Source organism: Lathyrus oleraceus, chromosome 5 (assembly GCF_024323335.1).
Source record: "Lathyrus oleraceus cultivar Zhongwan6 chromosome 5, CAAS_Psat_ZW6_1.0, whole genome shotgun sequence".
Lineage (NCBI taxonomy): Eukaryota > Viridiplantae > Streptophyta > Magnoliopsida > Fabales > Fabaceae > Lathyrus > Lathyrus oleraceus.
Genome location: NC_066583.1, coordinates 545,783,979 through 545,809,590, shown reverse-complemented (window position 1 = coordinate 545,809,590; position 25,612 = coordinate 545,783,979). Strand labels below are relative to the sequence as shown.

The window sequence follows — 25,612 nt, the reverse complement described above, 5'->3', positions numbered from 1 at the left end:
GACTTTTATTTAATCGATATCGTAACTCTTCCGTTACGCTGTAGAGACTAAGGTTTCTTTTTCTTCTATTCTTTCTTTCGTTGATTTGTATGCCACGCACTCGCTCTCAAGGCGAACCGCTCTATTTACGAATCAACGATATCGAACTATATCTCCGAGTCCTACGACGAATTCGGGAATATTGTGCTGCAAACAATCTCCCTCCTATAGAACTTCCTGATTTCAAAAACCTTTTTCCTTCGATAACCGAGATGGCAGAACCAGCTCGTGCTCTTAGAGATTATGCCGCTCCATCGCAAGATGAGCCGCATTCAAGTATTGCTCCACCCGCAATCGAAGCAAACAACTTCGAACTTAAACCTTCGCTGTTGCAGGCTGTGCAACAGAACCAATTCTCTGGAAATCCTACCGAGGATCCAAACCTTCATTTATCCGTATTTGTCCAATACGCTGATACTGTTAAAGCTAATGGTGTCACTTCAGAGGCAATTCGACTTCGTCTTTTTCCTTTCTCATTAAGAGATAGCGCTAGAAGATGGCTTCAATCTCTTCCTTCCAACTCAGTCACCACATGGAACGAGTTGAAGAAAGTTTTTCTTGCCCGATACTTTCCGCCAAGCAAAACAGCTATGTTAAGAGCCCAGATAAACGGATTTAAACAGAAAGACAACGAGTCTCTTTTCGAAGCATGGGAAAGATACAAAGACATGATGAGACTTTGCCCACACCATGGTTTGGAAGACTGGTTAGTAATTCACACATTTTATAATGGTCTCTTGTACAACACAAGGTTAACAATAGACGCCGCTGCAGGTGGTGCACTAATGAACAAACCTTATGCCGATGCTTACCAGCTTATCGAGAGCATGGCCCAAAACCACTATCAGTGGGGAACCGAACGAACAATGGTGGAAAAACCTCAAACGAAAACTGGCATGTACGAGATAAGCAACCTTGATCACGTTAATGCAAAAGTGGATGCTTTGGTCTAGAAAATTGAAAGTTTAAACGTATCACCTCCAGCCGCCGTGGTTGCTATAACTCAGAATTGCGAGGTCTGTGGAATCCAAGGTCACACTCCTACGGATTGTCAACTCTTGACAGGAATCCAAGCAGAGCAAGTAAACTATGCTCAAGGAAGCCCCTACTCGAATACCTATAACTCAAATTGGAAGAACCATCCAAACTTTTCATATAAGAGTAATAATGCTTTGTACGCACCTGGACAGTCTCCAAATCAAGCCCCAGCTATACCTCTGGGATATCAGAAACCGAACCCATCCATGCCTAACAATAACGCGCCTAGGAAATCCAACTTGGAAATCATGATGGAAAACTTTATAGCTTCCCAACAACAAACCAATAAAGATTTTTTAAACCAGAATGTACACACTGGCGAACAACTTAAACAACTAGCAAGCAAAGTAGATGCCTTGGCTACCCATAACAAAATGCTGGAAACACAAATATCACAAGTAGCTCAACAACAAGCACCTACTGTTGCCCCAACTGGTACATTCCCTGTACAGCCCCAACCTAACCCGAGAAGCCACGCTCATGCAATTATATTAAGAAGTGGAACAGAAGTGGAAGGACCGTCTGATCCAAGGATAGAAAACCAAAACCCTAAGAAATCAACTGAGGAAAGTGAACCTAAGGAAAAGGAAGAGAGTAATAAGGAAACCCTAGAAAAGAAGGAACCTTATGTACCTCCACCACCTTACAAACCACTTATCCCTTACCCTCAAAGGCTTGTTAAAACCAAAGATGCGGGCCAATTTAGAAAATTTGTTGATCTCCTTAAACAATTAAACGTTACAATTCCGTTCACCGAAGCTATTACGCAGATGCCCTCCTATGCTAAATTCTTAAAAGAAATTCTTTCTAATAAGAGGAAACTGGAAGATAGCGAAACCGTTACACTCCCTGCCGAATGTAGCGCTATAATCCAAAACATGCCTCCTAAACTCAAGGATCCGGGTAGTTTCTCTATACCCTGTCACATAGGAAAATTTGTCATCGACAAAGCCTTATGCGATTTAGGAGCCGGAATTAGCGTTATGCCTTTATCCATATGTAAGAAACTGGAAATGGGAGAATTAAGACCAACCAAAATGTCTGTGCAACTAGCAGATCGTTCCATAAAATATCCTGTAGGAATTCTTGAAAACATTCCCGTACGCATAGGTCAATTCTACATTCCAACTGATTTTACAATTATGGACATTAGAGAAGATGATATTACACCCATTATACTAGGAAGACCGTTTTTAGCAACTGCCGGTGCAATCATAGACGTAAAACGAGGACGACTCACCTTCGAAGTAGGTGAAGAGAAAATTGAGTTCATTCTTTCCCAATTCTTGAAAGCACCTGCAATAGAAGATACGTGTTACTTCATGGATATCATCGATGAATGCATAAAAGAAGCAGAGTTAAGAGAAGACAAATCATCAGACTATCCTCTAAAAGACAAATCTAACCAATGTTTAGCAATAACACCAGACCCCATGCAATGTCTTAACAAACCAACCCCTGACCTGAAAACACTCCCCAAAAATCTGAGATATGAATTCCTAGACTTAGAACTTGAACGACCTGTGATAGTTAATGCAGACCTAGGAAGACTCGAAACAGAAAAACTCCTACATATCTTAAGAAAGTATCCAACCGCACTAGGTTACCACATCACTGATCTTAAAGGAATAAGTCCTTCTATTTGTATGCACCGCATCATGTTAGAAGAAGACTGTAAAACCTCTAGGGAACACCAGAGGAGACTAAATCCGATCCTGAGTGAGGTAGTAAAGAAGGAAATAACCAAGTTATTAGAAGCAGGTATTATATATCCTATATCTGATAGCAAATGGGTTAGTCCTGTACACGTAGTACCAAAGAAAGGAGGCATAACCGTTATTGAAAACGAAAAAGGGGAAACTATAACTAAACGAATCGAATCGGGATGGAGAATGTGCATTGACTATAGGAAACTAAACAAAGCAACCCGAAAAGATCATTTCCCTTTACCATTCATTGACCAGATGTTAGAACGATTAGCAAAACATTCACATTTCTGTTATCTAGACGGTTATTCAGGCTTCTTCCAAATACCAATTCACCCTGATGACCAAGAAAAGACAACGTTCACATGCCCTTTTGGTACCTTCGCTTATAGACGAATGCCGTTTGGCCTGTGTAATGCTCCTGCAACCTTTCAAAGATGCATGATGGCAATTTTCGCCGACTTTCTCGAAAATATCATGGAAGTATTTATGGATGACTTTTCCGTATACGGACAAAGTTTTGAAGAATGCCTTGAAAACCTAGAAAGAGTTCTTGAGCGATGTGTGAAAGTAAACTTAGTACTTAACTGGGAGAAGTGCCATTTTATGGTGCAAGAAGGAATTGTTTTAGGACACATCATCTCGAACAGAGGAATTGAAGTAGACAAAGCCAAAATAGAGGTAATCGAAAACCTTCAACCCCCGAAAACTGTGAGAGAAGTACGAAGCTTCTTAGGACACGCCGGTTTTTACCGACGATTCATCAAAGACTTCTCTAAGATAACTAAACCTTTAACCGGACTATTGATGAAATATGCTGATTTCATATTCGACGATAACTGTTTAAAAGCATTTCAAGCGCTTAAGCAAGCATTGATCTCCGCACCCATAATGCAGACACCCGACTGGAATGAACCATTCGAAATAATGTGCGATGCCAGCGATTATGCTGTAGGTGCTGTTTTAGGACAACGAAAGGATAAAAAGCTTCACGTTATATACTACGCAAGCAGAACCCTGGATGAAGCGCAAATGAATTACGCCACTACCGAGAAAGAACTCCTAGCAGTTGTATTTGCGCTAGATAAATTTCGATCTTACTTGGTCGGAGCCAAAATAATAGTTTACACTTATCACGCTGCTATCAAGTACCTTTTAACAAAAAAGGATGCTAAACCTAGACTCCTAAGATGGATCTTGTTGCTACAAGAGTTCGATTTAGAAATCAAAGACAAGAAAGGAACTGAAAACGTAGTAGCAGACCACCTCTCTAGACTTGAGAACCTTGAACCGGAAAGAACCTCAATTAACGATGATTTCTCGTACGATAAACTTATAGCTACTTTGGAAGAGAACAACTCCGACATGCAAGTAGAAACCACCTTAGCTATATCTGTCACACCATGGTACGCTGATCTCGTCAATTATTTAGCTGCCGGAATAATTCCGCCCACTTTATCCTACCAGCAGAAGAAACGATTCTTTTACGACATAAAACACTATTACTGGGACGATCCCTTACTTTTCAAAAGGGGCCCCGATGGTATTTTCCGTCGATGTATACCCGAAGAAGAGGTAGAAAATATAATCCAACACTGCCACTCCGCTCCTTATGGTGGACACACAAATACATCCAAGACCTGCTCTAAAATCCTACAAGCAGGCTTTTATTGGCCAACTATATGGAAGGACGTACATGCGACTATTAAGGAATGTGACAGATGTCAACGCACGGGAAACATATCTAGACGTGACGAGATGCCACAAAAAGGTATTTTGGAAGTAGAGATCTTCGACGTGTGGGGAATAGACTTCATGGGACCTTTTCCATCCTCTTTCGGTAACAAATACATACTCGTGGCAGTTGACTACGTATCAAAATGGATCGAAGCCATAGCTTCTCCAACAAATGACACCCGAGTAGTAACTAGACTCTTTAAGAATATAATATTTCCGAGATTTGGAATCCCAAGAATAGTAGTCAGTGATGGTGGATCGCACTTTATATCCAAGGTACTCGAAAAATTATTATTTAAATATGGCGTGAGACATAGGATAGCGACACCTTACCACCCTCAAACCAGTGGACAAGTGGAAGTATCTAACAGAGAAATCAAGCAAATACTAGAAAAAACAGTCGCCACTTCAAGGAAAGATTGGTCATTGAAATTACCAGAAGCTTTGTGGGCATACCGAACTGCTTATAAAACCCCCATAGGGACGACCCCATTCAAGCTCATATATGGAAAATCCTGCCACCTCCCGGTAGAGTTAGAACATAAGGCCTATTGGGCTATTAGAAACCTGAATCTAAACTATAAAGCCGCCGGTGAAAAGAGAATCCTTGACATAAACGAATTAGAGGAACTCAGAAGAGACGCCTATGAAAATGCCAGAATCTACAAAGAAAGAACAAAACAATGGCATGACAAGCGTATATCAAGGAAAATCTTCAAGCAAGGCGACGCAGTCCTTTTATTTAACTCTAGACTAAAGTTATTCCCGGGAAAACTACGATCCAGATGGTCAGGACCTTTTCATATCACTAACATCTTTCCCAGTGGAGCGATAGAAATTAAAGGCAAATCCACAGAACCGTTCACCGTAAACGGGCAACGTCTAAAACACTATCACTATGCGGAAACCAATGGAGATTCGCAAATCCTACACTTAGACGAAACGCCTCCAGGATTAATAGATTATATTTAACAGTTTCTTTGTCGAGCTTGCGACATTTAAACAAAGCGCTTAGTGGGAGACAACCCACGATTATTTTATTATTTCCTTTTATTATTATTATTATCTTCCTATTTCTTCCTTAATTATTCTTTTAATTTCTGTTTAGTATTCATTCCTAATTCTTTTTAATTTTATAATAACTTTTCTTTCTTCTTTCGGCATTTGGCCAAATCCTGACTAAAACTCATGTTTTCTTTTCTCTAGCTAACACTAACCAGATGGGACATATTGATCGTATGGGTATCAAATTCAGAGGAATGGCTCAGAAACAAAAGTTTGAAGAACTAGCCACTAGAGAGATGCTACCTAGTTTATATGCTGATGATTGGGCTATGACTGCCCTTGGACTGAGACAAAGTGTCCTGTATTTGCTGAATCAGATAGGATGGGAGACATCCCCTATCCTAAGACATTTCACCACTTACCGGAGACTCACACTAGAATTCCTTAGCTCATTAATCTATCTACCCAGCCATGGAAAAGGAATTAGCAGAGGTTTTATCCAGTTCAGAATGTTCAACATGGAGTACCAATTTAATATTAGAGACTTTACCAACCTTTTGGGTTTTCCTACCTCCTTTGACACATTCACAGTAAGCCAGGAAGAACTTTTTGAATATAGAGAACTTGAACACTTTTGGGGTAAGTTGACTGGAAATGACGAGCCCGAGGAACATGAGTTTCTCTCTGGAAACATACACAACCCGGCCTTTCGCTATTTCCATAAGATCCTGACCCACACTTTATTTGGGAAGAAGCCAAATAGTACTTCAGTTTCACGTGATGAACTCTTCATCATATTTTGTGCTTCCCAGAACCGTCCAGTAAACGGTGCCACTTTTATGTTAGCTAATATGGACCACCTTATCCAGGATGAGCGAGCACCAATCCGAATAGGCGGTTTGATAACGATGATAGGTAATGCTATTGGATTACGTCAGCCTATGCTTGACCTAAGCCCTTTTTGTGGCATTACTACTATGAGTATACCCTTCCTCTTCAACACTATGTTTATAGCAAACCTAGGGTCTGACGAGTTTGAGCTTATTATTGATAACCAAGTTCTTTGCCTTTTCACCATGCCCGATCCTAGGACTAGTGTTCATAACCGCAGTAACTGGCTCTACAACCTGAACGAAACCCCCTCTCCGGCTAGATCCACTGAATCCATCCAAGACTATGAGATTTGTGATGACTATGAGACTTATGATGACTAGATCCCTCATGCTGAATCTGACCCTCAAACACCATCTGGCTATTATGATATTGACCCTCCTCCTCAGCCTGTTCAGACCGAAGAATCAGCAGTATCCGACCTCCGGCATCATATGCCCGGAACTGATTATAACACCGCCATTGAAGCTTTGATGTCAGAACAAGGCGACCTCAGAGAAGAATTTACTGACATGAGACACGAAGTTCTAGGATACATGAGCAGTATGACAGATCAGTTTCACGAGTTGCTATATCGTGTTAACTCTTTTGCTCCTCCGGCCAGAGATCGTGCAGATGGATAGTATTTATTTGTTTTTCTTAGTTATTTAGTTTTAAGCTAGATTATTCATTAATGTTATTTGAATTCATGTTCGCATTTGTTTCCTTTTCGCATTTCTTTTGTTCTTCTTTCCAATATTACATTATGATCATTTTATTGAAGTTATTTATTTAATTTTATTATGCAATAGCTATTATGTTCTCTACTGTGGCTACCTATGATTTATTATACAAAGTAAAATAAGCATGCAGGAGAAATTAAATTGCAGAATAAATCATTCAGTAGAAAACAAACAAAAATAAATAAATAATAACAATATATAATAACGTACCTGAAGGACGCTAGCTGAACATTGGCCAAACAGACAGTGTGACGAGCGTCACACATTCTGTCACGGACGTCACACTAAGAACCTGTTACGCCCGTCATGCACCTGTAACGAGCGTAACGCCCTTCAGACTAGGTGAACGTTAAGGAGCCGTTGGAGACGAACGTTACACCCCTTCAACTTTTTATCTTCCCCATTTATTCACATTTACCCATATTCATTCACTTTTCAACCACCTCCTTTCCAACTTCCAAATTCTTTTCCTATAAATACCCACCAAACCTTCCTTCATTCACCACAAACCATTCTCTCCTATCAAATACATTTCTTTTCCTTCCAAATCACTCCTTCAAAATTCATTCATCACAATGGCAGGAAATCAGAATTTCGGAAATATCATCTTCCGATCAGAAGATGAAAATTATCAAAGGGAGCCATTCGAGCGTTTCCAACAGCGAGGCGTCGTTTCCACCAGGTATCCCGATTTAACTTGTTTACAACAATTAGGATTACTCCAAGGTATCGAATGGATGCTCCGCCTAGCCAACTTAACCTTCCTTTGCACTCATAATCAACCCACCTACCCATCCCTAACCTTAGAATTCTTAAGTTCATACGACTACACCACTCCCGCCGATGAAGACGAATTTTTAACCGGTACCGCAACCTTCCGTATGTTTAACACCGAGTACTCCTTAACCCAAAACCAATTGAGTACCATGCTACAATTCCCCATAGAAGGTCTGGTACACCCCAGAATCCCTCCAAACTCAAACTGGAACACAGTTGACGTTTTCGGCCTTTTCAAGAAAATTTCCGGTATAGATACCTACAACTGGGAAGAGCTCCTTCTTTCCCATATACATAACCCCACTATCCGGTACTTTATCCGCATCTTGCAAAACACAATTTTTGGAAGACCGAACAACAGCAAGGTCAACTCAAAGGAGCTTTTCTTCCTCCAATGCGTCTTCGAACCGGACACTCAGGTAAACGCCGCCTCCTTTCTATTTCATCATATTCGCACCTTATGTGCTAGAGGCCGGCAACCCTTTATAATTGGTGGATTAATCACCACCATAGCACTTGGCCTAAACCTAGGGGATAAACTCCAAACTTTAGAATCTCTACCTCCCCTATCTATGGATATCAGCTACTGTCGATCCAGCCGCCTGATTAAGAACAGAGTAGGCGGAGGATATTATCTTATGGTGAACAACCAGGCAGTCCCAAGCGTTGTTCTACCAAATATCACCCTAACTGATGTCACAAACCCCGACCGCCACCTCTATGATCTAAACGCTCCCGAAGCCACCGAGCCTTCACAAACAAACCCGCACACGGACGAGTTTGAAGCAATGGAGCACGGTGATCATCCTCCTACACAACAGTCAGTCCCGCTCAACCCTTCCGGTAATGCAACTGGCTCATCCTCCCAACGTCGTCGACGAAGAAGGCCTGCAACCAACGACGACATCATGGCTGCTATTGATGGTATGCAGGCACAGAATGTCGAGATGATGCAAATGATGCGCCAAATGCAACAACAACAGGATGCTAGGAATGCCATAACCGACCAGCGGTTTACTGAGTTGTTCAGCAGGTTCGACAACTTAGACTTACGTCAGAGATCACCAGGTCCAAGAACCAGAGGCGGAAGGCAGCCTTAGTTGTAGTTTCTTTTTCCTTTCCATATTGTATTTCATTTCCTTAAAACATTGGGGACAATGTTTAGTTTAAGTATGGGGGGGAAACCATGTTCTTTCAATTTTCATTTTTCAAGTATATACCTTTCCCTCCATTGTTATTTTAATTATATTGTTTTATTAAAAAAAAAAAAATCTATTATTTTAAGTTAAGTCCCGAGTGTGAACAAATTTCTATTATCTATTCCCTCAAATTTTCATGAGCCACAACAACAAAAATTCAACACCCAATAAGTATAAAGGTTGCTCATCTTATCGATCTTGAGTCGAATCAAGACAAAGACTACTACCGCCAAACACTCTAAACGAACCCAACACGTTAGATCAGAATAAGTACCTATTATACCAATCCCCTAAACTTTTAGTTTTATAGTAACCCCAAGTAGTTTATACGAGAAATCAGCACCATCTTAATAGCAAACTACGTGGAGAGCCGATGAATATAAGTGAATGATTCCCAAAGTAACATAAAAAAAAATATTTATATATCAGGAAATGCACTAATTAAGTTAGGTGATCCTTACCAGATCATTTAATCTAAAGGTTGCAGATCATACAAAAACACAATATGAAAGATCCATTATGAGTTGGTTCAGTAGGTATCTGGTACTGAACTGGGTAGGGCGAACTACGGTTCGATCCCCCGCAATTTGCAATGGGCTGAATAACGAAGTTATCCGACTTATGTACCAGAACTTCTAGCTAAAAGAGGGATCATAATCACTAACCGGTTACTCCACTATGTGCGCGAAAAGATAAAGGGCTTAATGTGATTTCGCTAGAATGAAAATGGGTGAAATAAGAATAAAGGAACCAGGATAGCTATCATAGTGTACTTGAACTGATTTGCATAAGGCAGGGTTATCTAGGTTGTGACGGTGGTTGTTGATGTCAAGATTAAACTCAAGTTGCTTCTAAACTAAATCCACTTGCAACCTATTACGAATTGATGTGTGTTTTGAAATTTTATCTGGCTAAAACCTTTAACGAGTTCTATACTGAATTTTGCTTGAGGACAAGCAAAGATCTAAGTATGGGGGAGTTTGATAACACGAAATTATATCATATTTTTGGATTTAATTCAATTAAATTTTATTATTATTTATTTCAGTTCACTTCATTTTATTAGATATTACGCGGTATTTTCTTCCTATTTGTCTCAGGTGGCTTATTTTGAAGCACAAGTAAAAATGGAAGAAAAGGAGGTACAAAAAGGAAAGAAAATGAACCAAATGTCAAAGCCCAGCCCAAAACACAAAAGCGCAGGTGCCGTGCATGTGACGGACGTCACAGAGGGCGTGACGAGCGTCACGCCTTGCACACTCCTGTGACGGACGTCACACATGGTGTGACGAACGTCACACCATTCCCCTACATTTTTGGCGCAAGGAACGCCTCAGAGACGTTGAGGAGACGTTGAGGAGTGTTGGGCCCTATATCCACGCCATGCATTTATGCACGTTGAAGACTTTTTGGCAGCAGAAGCGGTTACTCAAACATATATAAATAGCCACTTGCAAAACCAAAGAGGGTTCCGAAGCTTTTCCACATTTTTCCTTTGCCGTTTTCGCTTTTGCATATTTTATTTTTCCAGCAGCTTAGGCATTGTTTCTTTATTATTTTTACGAGTTCTACTTTATCTCTTTTGCAATTTCTATTTTCCTTTTCCTTTTAGCATTTAGTTAATTCTTTTCGTACAATAGTTTCTACACCGGAAACTATTGTACACCTTTTTACCGGATCTAACCTTACGTTAGAATCTAGTTTTATTTCCTTCGTTTTAATTTGTTGTTTAACTGAAGAATCCAAGAACAAATCCTACCGGCTTGTGGTGGAGTGTTCAAGACTATTGTTTACCTCATTCAGGTTCTTTAATTATTATTTAATGCTTTGTTTTATTATTTATTTATATTATCTGCCTGGGATGAGTCTGTTTATGCATGATAAATATTTTAGTTTGTTTAGCATGTCTGGCTAATTTATTTAGGTATCGGTATGTAAAGTAAGCGGAATGAAGGAATAAAAACTAAGTCGGTTAAATTAAGTTTAGAATTAAAATCACTCTTTTTACGGTTTAAATTTACAGGTTTAATAACAAAGGTTTTTACGAAAGTAAAAGACATAAAGAAGTTAAAATCAATAGAGCGAGAGTTTGAGGTTTTAACTGGACAGTGTAAATTAGACATTAATTCTAGATCAGGGCGAGAGCAAGTTTTAGAGTTAATTAAATTCCGATCTTTTCCAAAAAGTATTTTTAAAGATTGAATGTGAGGACGAGAGTTAAGCATTCTAATTTAACTATATAACCTAAGTCAACAGAGCGAGAGTTTGAGATAAGGGTGTTTAAACGGTCAGTGTTTTCTTGAAAAGAGTTTCTATGGACTGTATTGCTTTCAAAAAATGGTTTTTGACTTAATTATAAGTGACAGCTACATTAACATAAAATCATGGTTTATTCAACAGAGCGAGAGTTTGAGATAAAACTTTTAATCAATAAAGTCAACTGAAAAGATTTATTTTAAAACCAAGAGACCGACGAAGGATTGATTCCCTAATTACGACGAACTGCATACCGATATCTGCTTTATTAATATTTAATCTAGATCTTAGTTTAGTTTTTAGCTTTCCCCCAAACAATCAAACATTGTTCACCTTAGCTTTACGAAGTAACCTTAGATAACGGTATATCGATTCATAAGTCCCTGTGGGATCGATATCTTTTAAAACTACGCGATAGAACTGTGCACTTGCAGTTTGTACCCCAAATTCGACTCACGAAGTCGAGCGATCAACTTATTCCTTTTAGGTCAGTGATGTTGTAGCCTAACGCAATTGGGTATTTTCTTAAGACATCTAGTAACTTTTCAGTTTCAATCTGTCCTAAGTCAGCATTGACTATTACTGGTCTTTTGAGTTCAGTGTCTAGGAATTCGTATCTTAGGTTCATGGGTAGTGTTTTTAATTCTAAGTCTGGTTTCTTCAGGCATGGCATGTGGTTGGGTGTAGGTGCTAAGCATTCGCTTAGACTGTCATTTTGGTATGGTTCACGCCAATTATCATCTTCAAAGATTGGAGGGATTTGGATTTTCATTATATCAGAATATGTGGTTTCTTGCATCTCCATCTCTCTTATGCACTCGTCTATGACATCAAGTAGATAACAAGTATCGTCAATAGCTGGCACTTGTAAGAATTGTGTCAAGATGAATTCAACTTTTTCTTCTCCAACTTCGAATGTTAGCTTACCTCTTTTCACGTCTATTATTGCTCAGGTGGTAGCTAAGAATGGCCTTCCTAATATAATAGGTGTACTGGCATCTTATTTGATGTCCATGATTATGAAGTCTGTAGGAATGTAGAATTGTCCTACACGTACTGGGACATTCTCTAGTATACCAACAAGATATTTGATTGAGCGGTCAGCTAGTTGAACAAACATCTTCGTTGGTCTTAGTTCTCCCATGTTGAGCCTTTTACAGATGGTTAAGGGCATTACACTAATGATGGCTCCTAAGTCGCATAGAGCTTTGTCTATGACAAACTTTCCAATGATACATGGTATGGAGAAACTACCTGGGTCTTTTAGTTTGGGAGGCATGTTATTTTGGATTATTGCGCTACACTCAGCAGTAAGTGTAACTGTTTCGTTATCCTCGATCTTTTTCTTATTGGATAGGATCTCTTTAATAAACTTGGCATATGAGGGCATTTGTATGATGGCTTCTGTAAAGGGAATTGTAATATTCAGTTGCTTCAGAAGTTCAACAAATTTCCTAAATTGCCCTGCAGTTTTAGAATTTGCGAGTCTTTGAGGATACAAAATGGGTGGTTTATAAGGTGGTGGAGGCACATAAGTTTTTTCTTTCTCTTCGGCCTCTTGGGTATTATCTTCCTTCTCCTACGATTCACTTACCTTCTCAGTTGTTGTTTTGTCAGGTTTTTGGTACATGGCAGGATTTTGGAGTCTTGGATCTACGGGTCCGTCTAGTTCTTTTCCACTTCTCAATATAACGACATTTGCATGTCCGTTTGGATTAGGTTGTGGCTGCCCAGGAAATGTGCCAACGGGAGAAGCAGTAGATGCTTGTTGTTGAGCCACTTGTGAAATCTATGTTTCAAGCATTTTGTTGTGGGTGGCTAAGGCGTCTACTTTACTCGCTAATTGTTTTAAGTTGCTCGCTAGTATGTATGTTTTGGTTCAAGAATTCTTTATTTGTTTGAACTTAGGTAGCTATGAAGCTTTCCATCATGAGTTGAAGGTTGGACTTCCTAGGCATGTTAGGAGCATTATTAGCTGGCTTTTGATATCCAGGCGGAACAGCGGGTGCTTGGCCAGGTGCATACAGGGTGTTGTTGTTCTTATACGAAAAGTTAGGATGGTTTTTCCAACCTGGGTTGTAGGTATTCGAATAAGGATTTCCTTGTGTGTAATTTACTTGATCAGTGGGGACTCCTGCTAATATCTGACATTCTGGTGCAGTGTGTTCAGGAATTCCACATAACTCACAATTTGGAGTCACGACAGCCACGATGGCTGCAGGTGGTATGGTCAAGTTGTCTAACTTTTGAACAAGGGCATCTACCTTTGCATGGACATGGTCAAGGCTACTGATTTCGTACATTCCACTTTTTGTTTGGGTCTTTTCTACTGGAGTTCTTTCACCTCCCCATTGGCAATGGTTTTAGGCCATATTTTCAATGAGTTGATAGGCTTCATTGTATGGCTTATCCATAAGTGCACCGCCCACGGCAGCGTCTACTGTCAGTCTTGTGTTCTACAGAATCCCATTGTAAAATGTGTGAATGATCACCCAGTCTTCGAAACCGTGATATGGACATATCCTCATCATGTCTTTGTATCTCTCCCACGCGTCGTAGAGAGATTCTACATCTTTTTATCGACATCCGTTGATTTGAGCTCTCAGCATAGTAGTTTTGCTTGGCGGAAAATATCGGGCTAATAAAATGTTCTTCAGTTCTTCCCATGTAGTGACTGAGTTGGATGGCAAGGATTATAACCAAGCCCAAGCTCTGTCTCTTAGAGAGAAAGGAAAAAGGCGTAGTCTTATCGCATCTTGAGATACACCATTCGCCTTCACAGTTTCTGCGTACTGCACAAACTTGGTCAGATATTCATTAGGGTCGTCCGTAGGATTTCCAGCAAATTGATGTTGTTGGACAACTGATAATAATGAGGGTTTTAACTCAAAATCATTTCGATTGATAGCAGGGGCAGCAGTGTTGTTGTGAGGTTCTTGTTGGGAAGGGGTAGCGTAGAACTTAAGAGGACGATTTTGTAGTTCCATTGCATCCATGGTTGGTTTTTTAACTGGTTCAGTAGTAGGAAAGAAGATATCGGGAATATCGTACCTTCGTTGGTACTTTAGTATTCGGCGTCTTAAATATAAGAAACGCTCTAATTCTGCAATTGGTGGTGCTAAGTTTTCGCCTTGTGAGCGAGTACTTGGCATACAACCGGGAAATAAGGGAAAGGAATTTAGTTTTTACCTTAGTCTATACTGCGCAACAAAAGAATCACACTATTTCACTAAATCAGGTCCCCGGTAACGGCGCCAAAAACTTGATACGTCTCGTGACTGTATATAAAATATAGTTTATCGGGTATTTAACTGCAAGTGCACAGTCTATTCGTTTTAGTTTTAAAAGATATCGAACCCACAGGGACCGATGGTCAAACTAATGCTATCGATGTTACTATGTTTAGCTAAGGAGATAATTTTTAGAGGTTTGGTTGAACAAAATTAAATCTAAAGGAAATTGACTTTTTAAGAGAATATTAATAGAGGGATATCAGTATGCAACACATTAGTCGTCATGGATTCGATAAGTCACCAGTGTATATTTTAATTACCAAATATCTCTTAGTAGAAAATACTCATTTAAAAGGCTTTATCTCACACTCTCGTGATTGTTGACTCGAACTATACTTTTAAGTCAGAATGTACGCTCTCGCTGTCCCATTTGAAGTTAAAAATAATTTTTGAAAATAAATAAGTTTTAATTGCTTTTAAAGTGCTCTCACTGTTTTTAAAATGAATTCCTAGTTTTTACTATCCAGTTCGACCCTCACGCTCTCGCGATTGTCGGTTATAACCTTAGTTAATTTCCCACTCTCGTGGCAAAACCGTATTAAATAGCCTCTCACTCTCGTGACAAAGTTAATTAAATTTAAATTAAAAACCACAGCCAAAAAGATTGTTTGAGAAAAGAAGTTTACACCGATTATTATTGAATCCCATCTAATTAAATTGTTTACATACCGATACCAGTAGTTTAGCCAGACATGTTAAATAACGCGAACACTTACGAACATAAACAGACCAACAATAAGGCAAACATGATTAAATACTAATAAAGCAATAACAATAATAATTGAATAAAAACCTGGAAATTGGATTGGTCAAATATGCCGAATCTTGAAGTACTTGAGCAGTCCTCCACAGGTCAGTAGGATTCTGCTTCTTCGAAATAATTGCTTAAACTAAATTAAATAATCTACAGTAGTTCCCCAATGTAGGAAACTACTACTTTGACTAAATGAAAAACGGAAAGGGAAAGGGAAAACGGAAACTCTGAACGGAACGGTAACTAAATTGCGCTAAAAGAAAACAATGTTGCTGAAGAAAAATAATAGAAAACAAAATTGTTGTGGAAAGTAAATGCAGAGAAAAATCTTGAAAGTTGGCTTCAGGGAGGAAAATCAAGCTTGCCCCTAGGTTTCCAACCTCCATCCTTTTATATTCTCCATTTGGTCTTGGCAGTTGAGAGAAATAAGGGTGACTTCGTTGAGTGAAAAATTCACGAGAAAGTGGGTTGAGGAGCGAGAAAAATGGTCGTGTGGATCACTTCCGTTGACAAATTCATTACGCTGCTTTTGGCCTTGTGACGGTCGTGGTGGGCCTGTGACGCTCGTGACACCCAGGGCGTGACGGTCGTGACAGGGTTTGTGACGGTCGTCACATGCATAGGATTTTGTATTTTCTACTTTTCTGCTGTTTTATCTTCTGTTTCTTCTTCTTTTTCTTCCTTTTCTCTACTTTGCTCATTTCAACATGGTGTAGTGGGGTATTCGTTACCTTTAGATTTATTGACTAAATCAAAAGTAAATCATACAATTCGAGTCGCCACCGCACTTCTATTTATCCAAAGGAAAGGTTAGAAAGCGAACAAAAACTGAGAAGTTTTATCAAATCAAAAACTAATAAAAATGTCATAGATCGGGGTAAGGGGGTTGGTTATGCAATGAGAAGGTTTTAAGCACCCAAAACATCCTTAGTACTCTAAGGGAGCCCTTTTCACCAATGTTGTAAGGTAGGTTGGTATTTGTGAAAATATTTGTGCAAACATGATTGGGGAGATGAGAAAAGAATATACAATTTATTTACAATTTTTTGTTTGAATGGATGAACCCATTGCCTACGTACCATCTTAAAAAAGATTAGGATCAAAACCTCGTAGTTCGGGGTAAAAATCTCAAAAGAAGTTGGTGAATTGATTGGTCAAAAGCCTTAAGGTCTTTTGTTATCAAAGGGAGAAAACTCAACCTAAAACCACAAATCCACCATGTGAGGAGAGCTTCAACATGATAGTGAGGGGTTAACCCTATAATAAGCATGGAAGACTTATAGTCCATCACTAAGGATATAGGTGAGTATTATATCAACCTCTAGGATAACTCAAACCTAATAGCTAATTTTTATGAAAACCTTTGGCAAAAATGGCCATTGGAACCACAAAAACAATTGAGTGAGTTGTATTTACAAATGAAAAGTATTCACAAAATAAGGTCAAAGTTTGACTTAAGATTCAATTCAAAATAAGTGTTATGAAAAGAGTTTGAAAGATCAAAAGGCATAATGCCTAGGTTTCTAATTTTTGAAAAATAATTTTAATGTTTGCACAAAAGTTTGGCTTGGGTTAGAGTGGAGAAGAAGAGAAAGGCTAGGTCCTAAACATGCAAAGATGAAGGAAGAGAAATAAAACCAATAGGAGTTCCCTTCTTGAGATCATAAAGATGTTCCAAGTTGCTCCATCCTTTGGAATTAGCAAGCAATAAGCAAATAACTCAAGCAATCAAGCAAACAACAATCAAGCTCCTAGGAATCTTCCAATTGGCTTTTGTATCTCTCACTTTGGATGCTCATGACAATGGTTTTTCTAATTGGCAAGTTTGGGATCCCTATCACACAAGAACACACAAATCAAAAAGTTCCACAATACTAATAAAGAATGGACAAGAGTGAGTTTAGAATTAGGGGTCCTTTCAAGTTCATCTTCAAAATTAAGCATTCTAAAGGCATGAGGCATAGTTTCTCTTTGACAATTTTAACACTCTAAAGGCATGAGGCCTAGTTGCTCTTCAAACTCCATTAGCATGGGTAAGGTCCTAAAATTTAAGTCCTTTCTCCATTTGCATTGGGTTCACACAAACAAACAAACACAAGGCAATAGTATATACACAATAATGTGCTCAAGTGAGCAAAAGGCAAATTGCATTAACATAAACATGAGCTCAAGTGAGCCAAGGGCAAAAGCAAATTAATTAATGTGCAAGAAATTAAATTGCATAAAAGTAAATTGCAAGAATTAAATGCTTGAATTAAAAGTTAGTGATTAGTAGTTAGTGTTAGTGTACCATAAGGCAATTTAGCGCTATGTTAAGCAATCGTAAGTGGACTAAGAAGCAACATATCCTTAATGTAAAGCAATTCACTTGATCTTTGATCAAGATGAATTTGATTTGAATCAAGGAAGGTTAAGCCTCCCATATGTCAAGGCTAACCACCAATCTTTAACTCATTGATCAAAAAGAAAAAGAGGAAGAAGAAGAAGAAATGGAATGTACATAAATGGAATTCAAATGACATAAGCAAAACACATTGACCAAAAATGAATGGAATCAACATCAATCAATGGTAAACAGAAGTGAGATGAAGCTTAGAAGTCAAGAATCAAATCCATTTCAAATCAACTTGGAATAAGTCCAAATGGATCATCCTAATTTCAACAAGGTCAAACAAGGTTTGACAAAAATTTTCATCATTTTTTGAAAACAGAAACTAACTTTAAACAATTAAAAATGAAGAAAACATAACATAATTGAACTAAAATCTCAAATAAATCTCAATTCAATTAAGAAATTGATGAGAATATTTTTCATAGATTTATCATCATTAAAAGATGTTAAGAAAATATTTTTGGCATTTTTGAATATTGAAAACTATTTTAAATGAATTAAAAACAACCAGAAAAGAGAAAATTCACAAAAAATATTAAATGACATCATAAAAAATATTAAAAAATCATTTTCAGAAACTAGAATTAAAAAGAGAAATAATGCAATTGGTCCCATATTTTTTGGATTAAAAATGAAGAAGATATGAATTTTTGAAATAAAATGAAATAAAAGAAAATAGAATGAAAAATCAGAAATTAGAAAAATCCTGGCACGTCTGATCCTGATTCATTAAATGACATGGAGGATCAAGTGGCTGATGGATGCGTGCGCATGGTAAACCAAAGTCAAAGGAGAAACACATGGCATTAATGGAAGTCAAACAAACCAAGCGCCAGGATTAGATCCCAGAGGCCAGATCCAAGGGTCCAGATGCAAACGTGTGGGGGATGGTGGTGTACACCACCGTCTTTTCCGGCGAGAAGGCCAGCTCCGGCCAAAGTTGCAGGTTTTCAAAACCTCGAAAAAATGCATGATCCTCATATTATTTGAAAGCTGGGGTGATGTACATCACCCCTGTGCCATTGGTTTCCACTCAAGATCACTATATGAAGAGAAATCTGAGATGGAAGTTTATGGAGTTCAAGCTGAACTTGATCAATTCATGAAATTAAATGCACAGATCAATTGTCTCTCACATGAGGACTTCAGAGGTACCAAGAAATGAGCAATATCCAAGGAGTTTCGAATCAGAAAAGTTTGAACAACAACCTTTGAAGAGCAACTTTCAAACACTTGATCCACTCCAAATCTTTGGTGCAACTTGTTCTTGAGATGGAAATGAAGCAAAGTCTAGGAATTGAAGCTCAATGATCAACCAATGAAGTTGAAAATTGAACTTGAAAATTGAAAGAGAAAAGCAAAAATCCTTTTAATGGAGGTTGGATTTTTACTTCTGTAGCAATTCAGGCGCCTTGAGGTTGTGATTGAATGAAGCCATGCATGTGTATTTATAGCAAGAGCTGATGCAAGCAATGAAATTCTCATATGTGCATGAGCTTGGGTCCTTCATGCATGGGCCTGTAAGGCGCATGGGAGGCCCAAAACCAATTGGTTTTTCATGTTGATTATGAAACAAATGAAAATGGACGTGTACATGGCAAGGCAATGTGGTGTGCAAGCAATTAAATCATGTTATGCATAATTGAACACAAATCTTCTCCTCTTCGAAAATGCCACTTACATAATTGGAACATAGCCTTGTGGGTAATGGTTGGAAAGGTATTTACATGAGGAACAAATGTTATGTCGAACAAAAATACATTTGATGTTGGGAAATTTATGAAAACAAACCATGAAGTTCAAGGTACAAAACATGTGTATGAGAATTTTGCCAAAATGGACCAACTTCAAGCCCTTCTGTTTCAATGATGAAAGCCTCAAATGAACAAACCTTCAACATAAAAGTTGTAACTAATTTCAAGAAAATAAATTTGGACTTAAAGTTTGCATCATTTGGATTTTTGATGAGAAAGTTATGGGCACTTGAAGTTGGACTTTTCACATTTCAATGACTTTGGTCCAAAGTGACCTATAATATTTTGTATTATCATATGTGTTTCTTTTAGGATTATGAAATTTTGTCAAACATAAAAAATTAAATAGACATCTTAAACTTTCCAATGCATTTGATCCCACCTCAAAATCATGAAAAATGAGTGAGTTAGGTCCTTGGGAAGTTGACCTAAAATTAGGGTTTCAGTCAAAATGACCTATAATGTTTTGAAATGAATCACGACCTTCCACGCTTCAAATCAATTTTTTATGAACATGAAAGTTGTTCATATGGTTCTTAAAAACATGTTTTATCTTGGGGTCATCTTAATTGGACAAACACATCAAAAGTTAGGTCTCAGTGGATTTCAAAATAGTCAGATGAATTGACTGATCAACTTCTCAAGTCCACACTTCAAATCTTAATGAATCAAGGATTGAGGGAACTAAAATAGGCACATATATGCATGAAATGATGAATTAAAGAACTTATCTTGATTTTATTTGATCATAGGTTGAGGTTTCTTCATGAGCAAGGCACAGTCAATGCACAATTGAATTAGGGTTTCCTTGGGAAACAATCCTCAAGCCCTTTGGTCTATCTTGATCAAATTGACAAATTGAGATACTTAGGAGGCATATATTATGATTGAGAGCTTTGGGAACCATTGTCATGCTTGCTTTCAACTTCATCTGGCCACATCAATAAGCATAGGGGCCTCCTAGGGGCCTTGGATCACATGATTGCTTGAGCTACAAAACAAACAAAGTTAGTGACATATTTTTGTGCTTTTGGTTAGTAAACAAAATAAGAAAATCAATAATATACAATTCAAGCATGCTTGGTGGTCTCAAACCAACTCACACAAGTCCCACCCTAGGGTTAAGGAGCCAAGATGCTATGATCCTTGAGGCAAATGCAATGTGCAATGATATGATGCCATGAGGGATCTTAGGGTCAAAATTAGGGTCTTACAGATGCCCCTATTTAAGGTCATTCTAGTCGGAGATATGAAGGTTAAAATCTTCATCTCGACGAGGTAGAATGGGCTTAAATAATAATAAAGAGACGAATTTTGGTCCCTAAGAGACCTCATGATGCAAATGTATGCATGCAAAAGTTACCACTCTGTGGGGATTTGTGTCCACAAAAGAAAAAGAAATCAAGAGAAACTGAAAACCCATAAATGGGACAGAGACTTTGGGGATTTTATCGGAGAATAAAGGGGTTAAAATGCGTGAGCAGGTCACGGCTTAAAACTTGTTGAGAGACACGAAGGGATTCCATGAAAATAAATCAATGGAAAGACTCGAGCTGACGCAAAAATGCATGTATTGGGGAATATGCCAATACAATAAAATTATCCACAAAGGATACTTCGGATAAAAATCGGGACTCAAATGGGGAAAATCCACTAAGAGACTCAGGCTGGGAATATCCATAGAGGACTCAGCTGAGGGAGGAAGAAACAAATGAGGTATTACCGGTTACTGGGTAATAAGCTCAAAGAGACATGTGATCGAAACATCGGTATAAGGGCGAGAGAACAACACGCTCGGGGAGAATGAATATCTAAGATCGGTATAAGGGTGAGAGATATCAATCATCCAAAAACATCTGAGGAATGCCTAAAAAGGTATGTTTCAACTCAGGAAAATCTGACTCCACAGGGGACAAAAAAGTCATAATAAGGAGCAGAAGGAAGGAACACCAGGGATACCGGTTACTGGGCATATAATAGGTGACCAACCAGGCGTGAATTGGGGAATATTTCCAAGACACTCATCATTCGAAAGGAGGGTTGAAAAGGCAAACTCGATTACAGGATGGGCATTCGATTCCATAAGGAAATACGAATCTTACTCGACTGGGGTAGAAAAAGACTTCGACTGAAGAGCGCATGAGATATATTATCTATTACCGTCAGAACGTAGATAACATACTCGCATGGAAGATTATCCACAACTGGTTACTGGGTCAACAAAGGATAAATCGACCGAAAAGAAAGGACATCGGGATACCGGATACTGGGTATAAAATGATGACCAATCAAGGGGAGAAACAATCATTACCAACAAGGGTAAATGAAAGATGACTCGCTGGGGATACATTGCTAAAAGAAATGACCCGGGAGATATATCACCGGTTACTGGGTGGTATACTCGAAAATGAAGGAATATCAATACCGAATATTGGATAAAGATAATCAACAAAGAGGGGATTATATCTACCGGTTACTGGGTTGAAAACCACAGAAGAGAGTAACTGTCATCGGTTAGGATGAACAAAATCGAGGGTTAACTCTGCAAGGGGATAAAATGGGGTTTACAACTACCGGTTACTGGGTAGAAAACCACAGAAATAGGACTTACAACTACCGGTTACTGGGTAGAAGGCCACAAAAGTCCGTCGGGGAAAAGATGGACAATTACTGGTTACTGAGCAATCACTCATCTAAACTACGGGGAAGTGCAGGGGAAATAACAAGAGTAGTCAATCAGGAACAAACTAGAGAGACACAGTGAAACAAGACTCAACCCAATGAGGATATAACTCAGGGGAGTAATTCCATCCCAATACCTGTTTTGGGAGGAAACTGAAATAATAATCATCCACGAGGACGTAACTCAGTGGGGAATATGGGAGAAAGGATAAACACTTTCTGCCTATGGGGCTGACTCTATATGGAGAGATCAGACACAAACATCTGCTTGGGGAAGTATGTATCACCAAATAGCAGGAGACAACAAACAAAGATATATGGCAAAGAATGCAACATGAATATCTGAATGTTATAATTATGCATGTATATGCGTGGTTTATGTATGATTAATGCTGACAAACAGACATATCTAACACAAACAAGTCCAACAATCAATGGACAGACATTCGGTACTACGTCTCAGAAGAGAAAACCAGGCCCACAGGAGAAATCCAATCTGGTGGGGGCAACAAATACCAGGAAACACCAATCTCTGCGGGGGATAAAGACCAATGCCGAGAATCGAGCAAAGTCGTTACCAGGGACAAAGATAACTGCTAGGGGAACAAGCAGGATCGTCGGGGATCAGAAACCGCTGTTGGGAGTAAGCAAGGGAGGACAATCACCAAAGTTGGGGATCTTCCAACAGTACGCAGAGATAAAGATCAGTCAGAGAAGAAATCTACTGGGGATCTTATCAGGGGGTGATATGGAATTCTGTGGGGAACAACCACCAAATAGAAACACATAAAACAATCACTTCTAACCACGGGAGGAATATCTCTGTTGTGGAGAAGGAGAACCAGTCACTCCGCTGGGGAGGAAGAGAAAACATCTTCCTCAGAAGTTCCAACACCAAAATAGGATCAGACAGAGCCTTAGCTGGGGAACAACACATGAATATGATTCCATCGTAGAAGAAAATTTACTGGGGAACTTATCGGGGCAAGATATGAAATTCTGTGGGGAACAACCACCAAACAGAAGTTTCAAAAACCACCACATTTCCTCATACTGCTGGAGAGACAAACTCTGCCGAGGAAAAGAGGAACAACGCTCCACTTGGGGGTAGAAAATAAACATTTTCATCACCTGCTCTGCTAGGAGGAAAAAAACTTATCAAAGAAGGAGGAAGTAACAACATATATCAGGCTCCGATTCGGCAACTCTCCTGGGGAAGGCTGTTGGTGATCAAACAGGGGACAACCTGAAAGCGATCAACTGGAGATAACCTGCTGGTGACCAAACTGGGGAAGTCTAAGGTGAACAACCCTTCTGAGGATGAATGGGAAGAAAACCTGCTGGATATCAATATAGGTGACTCCACAGGGGAAAAACTACAAACCACTTGCTCAAAATTCCACTCATGCTGGCGATTTCCTGCTCACACTGCGGGAGAATTCCAATCCGAATGAGGGAAGACCAACTTCCTCAAAAAAGATAGCATATCGATTTACCAATCTATAAGGGATTTTAGGTCAATCCACACAAGGGATGACAACCATATAATTGATAACACAAATGCTAGATCCAGACTCATTGGGAAGCTAGAGGACTGATACCAAACCCCAGACTCTCATGGGATCTGGTGGTGCATTACCTCTCTTGCGCTCACTGAGGAGACAGCCTGAAAGATGATGAAGAGGATACAAGAATATGCTAGGAATATGAACAAATGTCTTACCCTTTTGGAAATGATACCATCCTTGGAAGAGCACTGAAGACATCCCAATTACCTTTTTAGTCTTTTGTGAATGTTCACTTTGTTTAAAAATAGTTTATAAAAACTTTATTTGTTTAAAACAATGATATTTATCAATTAAAACATGCAAACATTTGTTGAACAGAAACAAATAAGAGTGCAAAGAATTGGATAAATGCTCAAATTTATTTGATGGAATGGTAGTCTGCAAATGACAAGACTCCATGGATCTTTACAAATTTGAAATTGGTGATATATATTGGAAAGGGGCTACATTGAACATAATGACCATTTCTCCACCAACTCTGAATCCAATGTATTTGAAGCTTCAGTTGACGATGACTGAGCGAGAATCTTTGACAGAAGACACTTGAAGAACAAAGTCTTGTCAGGATGCAGTTACTTGTCAAATCCCTAATTTTTGCCTAGATTTCCCCAGGGTGAGGTACTCAATCTAGCGGGATATACGTATTCATTTTTTCATGTCTCTAACTTTTGCCTGGATTGCCCTTTCGGGTTTTCAATCCACCGAGACGCTCATTTTTGCCTAAGCCACCCTTTTGGGTTTTCAACTTAGCGAGCTATTCTGTTTTCATTTTAGGCAAAGTATTTCTTGACTGCATCTGAATTCACAGGACGAGTGAAATCCTCCCCATCCATAGTTGTTAGTATTAAAGCACCGCCTGAAAAGGCTCTCTTAACAACATATGGTCCTTCATAGTTTGGAGTTCACTTGCCCCTGGAATCGGGCGTGAAAGACAAGACTTTCTTGAGCACAAGGTCACCTTCTCGGAACACACGAGGCTTGACCTTCTTATCAAAGGCTTTCTTCATCCTTTGCTGATATAACTGACCATGGCATATGGCAGTCAATCTCTTCTCTTCAATCAAATTTAGCTAGTCATAACGACTCTGAATCCATTCAGACTCAGTCAACTTGGCTTCCATCAAGACTCTCATTGATGGGATTTCAACCTCCACGGGGAGCACAACCTTCATGCCATATACAAGGGAGAAAGGGGTTTCCCCTATTGAAGTGCGGACAGATGTACGATAACCATACAAGGAAAATGGCAACATCTCATGCCAATCTTTGTATATAACAACCATCTTCTGAATAATCTTCTTGATGTTCTTATTAGCAACTTCAACAGCCCCATTCATCTTGGTTCTGTAAGGAGAAGAATTATGATGTGCAATCTTGAACTCGCTACACAGCTCTTTCATCATTTTGTTGTTCAAGTTAGATCCATTATCAGTAATGATCTTATCTGGCACACCATAACGACATATGAGTTGATTCTTGATAAACTTCACAACCACCTTCCTGGTCACATTTGCATATGATGTTGCTTCTACCCACTTGGTGAAGTAATCGATTGCTACGAGAATAAACCTGTGACCGTTGGACGCCTTTGGCTCTATCATGCCAATCATGTCAATTCCCCACATGGAGAAAGGCCATGGTGATGAAATCACATTCAGAAGTGTCAGGGGAATATGAATCTTATCCGCATAAATCTGACACTTATGGAATTTCTTCACATATTCTCAGCAGTCAGACTCCATTGTCAGCCAATAGTAGCCCGCTCTCAACATATTCTTTGCCATGGCATGTCCATTGGA

General features: G+C 39.0%; 1 non-coding gene and 1 pseudogene across 1 annotated transcript; one reads left to right on the top strand and one right to left on the bottom strand.

The window, feature by feature from the left end:
* Positions 1-636: 636 nt before the first annotated feature.
* LOC127089314 (uncharacterized) lies at positions 637-736 on the bottom strand (annotated as a pseudogene).
* A 13,136-nt stretch (positions 737-13,872) lies between these two features.
* On the top strand, positions 13,873-13,979 carry LOC127089732 (small nucleolar RNA R71). Its single transcript, XR_007791289.1, has one exon. It is a non-coding gene; the product is annotated as a small nucleolar RNA R71 (small nucleolar RNA).
* The last annotated feature ends 11,633 nt before the right edge of the window (positions 13,980-25,612 follow it).